This window comes from Rhincodon typus, unplaced genomic scaffold, assembly GCF_021869965.1.
Source record: "Rhincodon typus isolate 14 unplaced genomic scaffold, sRhiTyp1.1 hic_rhity00008341, whole genome shotgun sequence".
Taxonomy (NCBI): domain Eukaryota; kingdom Metazoa; phylum Chordata; class Chondrichthyes; order Orectolobiformes; family Rhincodontidae; genus Rhincodon; species Rhincodon typus.
In genome coordinates, this window is record NW_025973979.1 from 1 (window position 1) to 7,493 (window position 7,493).

At 43.4% G+C, this 7,493-nt stretch overlaps 1 long non-coding RNA gene across 2 annotated transcripts; it reads left to right on the top strand.

Annotated features, from left to right (window-relative positions):
* Positions 1 to 3,380: 3,380 nt before the first annotated feature.
* LOC125482291 lies at positions 3,381 to 6,810 on the top strand. 2 transcript variants are annotated; one of them, XR_007261597.1, is made up of 4 exons: positions 3,381 to 3,545; positions 4,929 to 5,131; positions 5,499 to 5,779; positions 6,581 to 6,810. It is a non-coding gene; the product is annotated as an uncharacterized LOC125482291 (long non-coding RNA). The 2 variants fall into 2 exon arrangements; XR_007261596.1 differs by having other exon boundaries at positions 4,929 to 5,779.
* Positions 6,811 to 7,493: the final 683 nt, after the last annotated feature.

Consider the following 7,493-nt stretch of genomic DNA (forward strand, 5'->3'; position numbering starts at 1 on the left):
TTTGAAGAAGGGTCTAGGCCCGAAACGTCAGCCTTCCTGCCCCTCTGATGCTGCTTGGCCTGCTGTGTTCATCCAGCTCTACATCTTGTTATCTCAGATTCTCCAGCATCTGCAGTTCCTACTATCTAAGTCAGGATGGTGTGTGGTTTGGAGGGAACTTTCAGGTGGTGGTGTTCCCATACATCTGCTGTCACTGTCCTTCTAGGCAAGAGAGATCATGGGGTTGGAAGGTGCTGTTGAAAGCACCTTGGTGAGTTATTGCCGTGCATCTTGTAGATCCTAGGCACTGTTGCCAGTATGTCAATGATGGAGAGTGAAACTCCTTTGTCCTGGATAGTGTCAAGATTCTTGAGTGTTATTGGATCTGCAGTTATCCAGGCAAATGGAGTGTACTCCATCACATTCCTGAGTTGTGCCATGCAACTAGTGGACAGTAACTGGGAAGGCAGGAGGACAGTTGCTGCACAATTCCTAGCCAATGAGATGCTGTTGTAGCCAATGATTACATGGCTGGTCTGATTCTGATTAATGGTAACCCCCAGGATGTTGGTGGGAGATTCCGTGATTGTAAAAGTCACAATGCCAAGAGACAATGGTTAGCTTGGTGCCTTTAATTGCACCAAGGGACAATGCCATACTCGGTCAAATACTACCATGACATCAAAGGTAGTAATACTCACCTCACTTCTCTTTTTGTCCATGTTGGCTGTAAGGAGGTCAGGAGCCCAATGGCTCAGGGAGAACCCAAACCGAGCTTCAATGAGCGTGAGATTCTGCTTGATAGCATGTCAATGATTCTTTCCATCACTGATGATTGAGAGCAGACTGACAGGGCTGTAACTGGCCTGGCTGGATTTGTCCTGTGTTTTGTGCACAGGACATATCTGGGCAATTTTCCTGATTGCTAGGTAGATATTAGTGTTGCTGTTACACTGAAAAAGCTTGGCTAAGGGCAGTTAGTTCTGGAGCACAAGTCTTTAGTACTAAACCATATATACTATACTATACTATACCATACCATACTATAATGTTGTCAGGGTTCACAGACTTTGCAGTATTTGGTGTCGTCAGCCATTTTTTGATTCATTCAATGTGAGATCCAGCTTGAGGGGATCACAGGAGTAGGCCAAGATGAATCATCCACTCAGCACTCCTGGCTGAAGGTGGATGTAAATACTCCAGCCTTGTTTTTTGCACTGATGCGCTAGGATCCTCCATCACTGTGATTGGGACATTTTGTTTAATTGTCCACTACCATTCATGACTAGAAACAGTAAGACTGTAGAACTTGCATCTGATCTGTCAGTTACGGGATCACCTAGCCCTGATTATTGCATGCTGCTTTTGTTGTTTAGCGTGCAAACAGACCCATTTTGTAGCTTTATCACATTGATATCTCAAGGTCTTGAAATGTCATCCTTCATTGAACCAGGGCTGATCCACAGCTTGATGGTAATGGTATAGTGGTGGTATGCCAGGTCAGAGTTGATTGGGGTTGAGTACAATTCTGGATCTGCCAATGGTCCACAGTACCGCATGGATGCTCCAGGTTTTGAAATGCTGCAGCAACTTGCTGACTTTTAGCATGGTAGAGATGCCACACACTGGTATCCTTATTGTGAAGATGGGATTTCATCTCCAGAAAGTCTGTGCAGTGGTAACTTTTACTGATACGGTCACAAATGAATGCACCTGTGACATGTAGATTAGTGAGGACCGGGTTAGGCAGATTTTTCCCTCACCATCTGCCACAGACCCAATCTAGCAGCTACAGCCTTTAGGACTCCGCCAGCTTGGTAGTGCTTCCAAGCCACTCTTGGCTACAGACCCCCACTCAGAGTACATTTATTCTATGCACTTGCCAACCTCAGTGCTTCCTCTAAGACACACCACAGCAGTGACTTCAGAAATGGAAGTCAATGTTGTGATCAGCACACCAAACATCAAATACTGTGCACAGAACATCAAGAGACTGCACCAGAAGCTTACAGAGAATATTGCGTATGACTACTTTGTGGAACATCTCCCTTCAGTCTGCAAGCATGACCGAGACTAGTTGCTTTTAATTCTTCACTTGCAGCCATGGTGATCTTTCCATAGCTTGTCTACAGTGAAGCTCTACATTTTGTTTCTTTCCTTATACTAGCAATGATGCTTTCAGATGTTACTTTTGTAGCAATTATCACTTTATTTTGACTCAATCTTTTGTCTTTAAATGCATCTTGTCCTCTACCCTATGATAGGCCCTCTCCACTGTTTTTCTGCACTCTTCCCCTCACTTAAAAGCTCTTACATTTCTCATTGACGATTTTTCATCAGGACTAAAGACAATCTGAACCATTGGCTTTCCTCTCCACAGCTACTGCTTGATCTGCTGATCAGCCTTGTCTTATAATTACGAGCTCTCCCATAAGAACAGTGACCTTAAACAAGGCACCACAAGTTAAGACTGAAACTTCACCACATTGCTAAAGTGACCAGGGACATCAAAAAGAGCCACGCTTCCTATAAAAAAAGTCAATAATTGCCAGGAAGAGTTGAGGATCTTAACTCAATAGATCTCGTCACGATCGGGATACATATTCAGTTCAATAAGCACCAGCCTGTTCAGATTCAGTGCCAAATACGAACATTTCTCCAAAATGTAAAAGATAGAACTGATTGACCCAGGAACTGACAATGCCACGTTTCAAAAACAGTATTCAATTTCTTTTCTTAACTAAATGCAATTGTCACTACTGAAGTTATGGAAAGTTTAAACACCTAAGCTCAATTTGAATTACAAGTTACGGACAGAATTTACTTGCCGCCAGCACGGCAGGATATACTTAAAAACCAGAAAGTAACTTTCAGCGGAAAGTAAACTCCGATCAGAAAACAAAGTGCAGTCAAGATGTAAGTCTAATACGATCAGATTAATGTTGGGATGCGGGAATGTTTTTGTATTTAGTTGTTTCTGGAGCCTAACGGGAGGGTGTACACGCTGTGAATGCCCAGCCTGTCACCATCACCTCCATCCCCACAGACCGCACATCCCTCACGGCCAGCCACAGGCCGCGGTGAGACCACGACATCGGGGGTCCCTGTGCCCCTTACAGACGGGACGGAGTGCGGGGCATACAGAGTACGCTCTCAAAATGCCGCGCTAACGCCAGACCACATCAGCCGAGCCGCACCACTGACCGAAGCACAGAGTGAAGTCACTACTTCTTTCACCTCCAGCTCCACGCTCGCCTCCCTCCGAACAAAATGCCACCACTCAACACTACCGCGCATGCTCGGAGCGGGAATCTCGCGATAACCGTCCCCGGGACACGTCACGGAGAGTGCGGTCGAAGGGGGCGGGGCTGTGGTTGACTTGGTAACGAGGATGGGATATGGTCTCCCAGGGTTTTGAAAATGTCTGCTTTGTAAATGCCCATTCTCAATTTGCACTGTCCTTCTGCGGTCAATGTTTGTGTATTTGCTTTTTTTTTATCAGTTTGTCTCTTTGATTATATCTCATTTGGGCCATTGTTTATCCTTTGGGACAAAGATGGTGCAAGGTATTTGGTAGCTAAGACTAGTGTGTGCCCACAGGTTCTGTTGCAGTTTTGGATGGATTGCTGACTTGGGATTTCTGTTCTCTGCGCTTTCCCTCTGCCTCTCACATGCTTTCTCAGAAGTAATAACCAGTTTGGCCTGATATGGAACCCTTACAAAAGCTGATACCATAGTTGTTTTGGTCTGACCTTAATACTAGTCATTCTTTTGGTCAGAAATCAGGCACCAGTAGCTTTGATGACATTTCAGCATGGAGTGATATTACTGTGCACTAATGTCATGCTCATTACATCATTTTGCTTGCTTATATATAATTTCAATAATCAATTTCAGCATTATATTTGTTACCTCATTTGTCTTTGTTTTATGTTTAGATAGCTGACTCCCCACCACCCTCAAAGCTCAATAACCACTGTCACAGCCTATTCTTCCAATATCCACTCTCACAGCTCCTGAATCCCCTGATTTCCCCACTACCCTCAAAGCTTCCCCTGACACCCCACCCTCATGGCTTGTATCACCAATCCTGTACGTGATTCCCCATCCCCACATCTCCAGCACCCCTAATTCCCCAACTTTATGTATCACCCCAAAGCCCCCACATATTGAGGTCCTGCCCCCTCACTAGCAACCTTCACAGCTCATTCACCTCCCCAACCTCTATGCTGTCTTCTTTTGTGATTGGATCAAACCCCAGATGAAAACACGTAAGCGACATGTTCATTGTGTTAAATAAAAACTGAAAGAAATTGCTGGAAAAGCTTAACAGATCTGGAGCATCAATGGAGAGAAACCAGACTTAACGTTTTGGGTTCAGTGACCTCAGAAGGGGCACTCAACCCAAAATGGTCATTTTTTTCATTTTATAGAGTTAAGATTTGATGGCTGTTGTGATGCAATGTTAGTATTCCTAATTTTGGACCCAGGCCTGGTCTAAAGTGGAACTCACTCCAGAGGTATGTGTTTGAATGGGTTAATTAAAAAACAAAATAAAAACAGAATGATGATTGAGGAATTCTATACTATTGACAACATGTTTCCATGTATGGAAATGTCAACAGCCATTCACATCATGCTCATGTTTGTGTATGCTTATATAAATGTATATGCAATCGTTAGTTATGTGTAAGTGATCAATACTCTCTTTGTCAGCTGCAATCTTAAAACAATGAAGATGTTACATTTTAACGACCTAGATCTTCAAACTTTTTTGAATTGACGGTGGGTGGGCATTGTATTTCTCCTTGATCCTGGCTGTAGCTGCATTGAATTATAGGATCAGGTACACTGGGGGATAGGGAACATTATGAAGCTGGGGTTTAAGTCTTTAATTGGAACAGCTGGTCAGTTGCAATGATGTAATTCTTGTATTTTCAACTTTTCAGGTATTGTGGTTATAGCTGCAATGCAGAGGTATCCAGGATTGTGTCCATTCAGAAAAACATTAAAACATTTAAGCTGCAATCTATCCCAGCATGGTATTTGGATCAATGGATTAAGTGAGCATCAGAAAGTCAGAGCAGTATAAATTTAAGGGATACATATGGAATCCTGATGACTTACAAAGCAAAAATCATGTAGCTTGCAGGTAAGCCCGATTAATCAATGAAACAGTTTATGTCTATTCTCTGCATCCTGTCTCAAGAGTCTCCTGAAGAGATAAGGGCAGAGAGGGCTAATCACAGGTGCTGAAGTTGTCGCATCTAGGATTGCTGTGTGGAATCAGAAAATGCTGATGATACTCCTAGTCTGAGCAGAACCATACAGGTGAAGAGCGCTTTGGAGGCCACTAGAGGGACGAAAATACATACTCAAACTACTCATTCAATTTTTCAAAAGTATTACAAATTTGAGATATAGTACTGCTGAACCGCAGAGACCACATGGTGTACGGAACTACACAACTCATCATGGTGCCAACTGCCTAACCCCTAATTTCTGTTTGTTGATGGAAGGACAAGGGAGGCTGGACAGAGAGCACCGAGAAGGAACAGTTGCAGAGTCTGCTGGACACATCAAGGTAGAAATGGAAGTCCTCATGCAGAATGTGATGGCCTCCCGAACTGTGAGCTGCAGGAGACCATAACATGGTTCGTCACCTCCAGGCCAGAATAGACCAGCTGTAGGACCTTGATTGCCATCTCGAGGAGGAACTCCTGAGCTGCTAAAGCCATTTGATCAGCGGAAACATTGATTCCTACTTTAATTTTTTCTTCAGTTCGGAGCATAGCATTGGGTAAGAAGAGAATAAAGAAGTTTCCTTTTCTGTCTCCTGTTGTAGTATGACCACCATAGAGAATGGATCCCATCAGGCATGTACTGCCCAAATTGATGCAGGTGGCTTGATGCAGGTGGCTAAGGACTCCATGCCTCCATCAACTGGCACAGATAGAGAATCTGGTCCCTGGTCAGAGACCTTCTTTACTCCCATCAATGGGATACTAATTATTCTCACTCCCATTCTACCAAGTTGTGGTTTGTAAAGCACCTCTAGTATTACAAAGATGGTGTAAGGATAGTAATCTGTCAACAGTCTTGTAACTCCAAAGCATTTCATCCATGTGTTTTTACTTTATCCAAATCTAGTGAACATAATTTCCAGACCTCCAAGGTAGAAAACTGATCTGATGAAGGGTCTAGGCCCGAAACGTCAGCCTTCCTGCTCCTATGATGCTGCTTGGCCTGCTGTGTTCATCCAGCTCTGCACCTTGTTGTCTCAGATTCTCCAGCATCTGCAGTTCCTACTATCTCTGTCTTTTTCCTAACATGTGCAACTGCTGGGTGGCATACAGATAATGATGCTGCAATAGGAAACTGTTCTTGTTTCAAAGATGAACTCAGTGCTTGTAAAAACCCCAGCTGCAGCTGTGTGAAGCTCCAAGATACTATTCATAAATGGGAATAATCCTCCCAATCCACAACCTGCACTTTCTCCAGTTAAGTGTTAAAGATGAGCCCATCACACATAATAATAGTTTTTAATTATGCAGCCGCTGATGATTCATATTTCTCCCTTCTTTTCCCTCGCCATCTGTAGCTTGCTTTAGCTGCCACCTACATTTTAAAGTGATCCCCGATGAAGCGTCAACAAGGACCAAGCCAAAGTCAGCAGTTCTTTCTCAGAAAAGACAAGATTTGAACAGATCCAGAAAAGGCAATGCAGTGATCCAGTTTGGCTGGGAGCAAATAGTTCCTTTTAGTAATTGTCTTTTGTATATTGGCTGTGCACTTTCAGTTACATTCCCAATAAAAATACCTTTCAAATTATTAAATGTATCACAATTGTTGATGTTATATGCACTCTCATTCAGCTGCACAACACCCACCATGCAGACTTTTACATCTACATTCCCATTGACCCCAGTAAAATATGGAGAATCCATCAGGACAGCACCTATATCGACCACGACACACAGCAAAATTCACTGCAGACAGAGTGGTACCATAATGTGCATTTTGAGTGCACTTTAGCCTATAGTGCACCTTGACCAGTATGACTTGCACAATTACCAGTATTACTGGCTTCATAACGAAGATCAATATTAGCTGCATAAAGACCAAATTTTCTGGTGTCCAGACCAATTTTATCTACCGGCCTTAATGGCGACAACACATTTGTCTTTAATTCGTTTAATACTACTGAGGTTTCCTGTCTAGGCTTCCTTTTGAGGGAGGCTGAACTACGTTTTATTTAGTTGGTCCAGGTGCAATGATTCTGGGCAAGCATTTCCCAAGACATGAAGTTGATGCCAAAATGTCTAACTGAAACCTTCACAGGTAACGTTCCCTTTGACTGCCAGGAGAGCAACCGCAGAATCGGACATTCTATAGAACATTTGCTTTGGCAAGCGAGTATGAGCATTCTGGCTATATGACTGACACAACATTATAATTCCAGCCGATGTTATTACCGGACAAGCCAGATCCCAGACAGGAACCTGGCTTGATAG